Below are 1,125 nucleotides of genomic sequence, written 5' to 3'. Positions count from 1 at the left end.
TAGCTGTACAGATGACTGTGAGCCATCATGTGTGTGGCTGCTGTTGATCTCAGGACCTCTGCCGGCCCTGCTAGCTCCAGCATAATTTTCTGCAGCTGTCTTCAGACACACCAGAAGAGGGCGTCAGATCTCATTATGGGTGGTTGTGAGCCACCATGTGGTTGCTGGGATCCGAACTCAGAACCTTCGGAAGAGCAGTCAGTGCTCTTACCCGCTGAGCCATTTCGCCAGCTCTAAATGTTAATTTTTTAATTGGCATAAGTGGTTCATGACTATTTATGGGATGCATAGACACCCTATATGCCGATTACATCAGAGGGATTAGTGTACTCAAGAAACATCTCAAACAGAAGTTATTTCTTTGTGCTTGGAACATACAAGATCCTCTCCACAAGATATCGGTTTTGTGTTTGTTTTGTTTTTCCGCTGTTCTCCTTTTTCCAGACAGGGTTTCTCTGTGTAGTCCTGGCTGTCCTAGAACTAGCTTTACAGACCAGGCTGGCCTTGAACTCAGAGATCTGCCTGTCTCTGCCTCCTGAGTGCTGGGATTAAAGGCATGCGCCACCACTGCCCAGCTTTGTTTGTTTTGAGACAGGATCTCACTCTATAGCTGTGGCCTGTTTGGAACTCTCTATCAATTCCAAAGGAGGCTGGCCTTGAACCCGCAGAGATCCACCTGCTTCTGCTGAGTTCTGGGACTGAAGGTATTCACTAGGACACCCAGATTTCTAAGTGTTTTAAGTGGAGGCTGTGCAGTAGGTTATGGTGGAGCGCTTGCCTGAGACACATGAGGTCCTGGCTTCAAGTGCCAACACTGAAAACGGCCGTGCACGGCACTGCTGTCAAACCATAGTAACCTCACATAGTAATTCATCTTTTAAAGAGGTATTGTTATTATTGTTGTTGTTATTGTTATTATTGTGTGTATGTATGATGTATATGGAGGCCAGAGAGCGATTTTGGGAAGTTGGTTTCTTCCATCTTTAAGTAGGTTCTGGCGATCGGACAGGTCTTTGAATGTAGCTGTGGCTGTCAGGAAACTTGTTATATATATAGATCGGACTTGTCTGGAACTCAAAGAGACCCACCAGCCTCTGCCTCCTGGTGCTGGGATTACTTTAGGTT

The sequence above is a fragment of the Mastomys coucha genome, unplaced genomic scaffold, assembly GCF_008632895.1.
Source record: "Mastomys coucha isolate ucsf_1 unplaced genomic scaffold, UCSF_Mcou_1 pScaffold11, whole genome shotgun sequence".
NCBI classification, from domain to species: Eukaryota; Metazoa; Chordata; class Mammalia; order Rodentia; family Muridae; genus Mastomys; species Mastomys coucha.
This window is presented reverse-complemented; position numbering follows the sequence as displayed.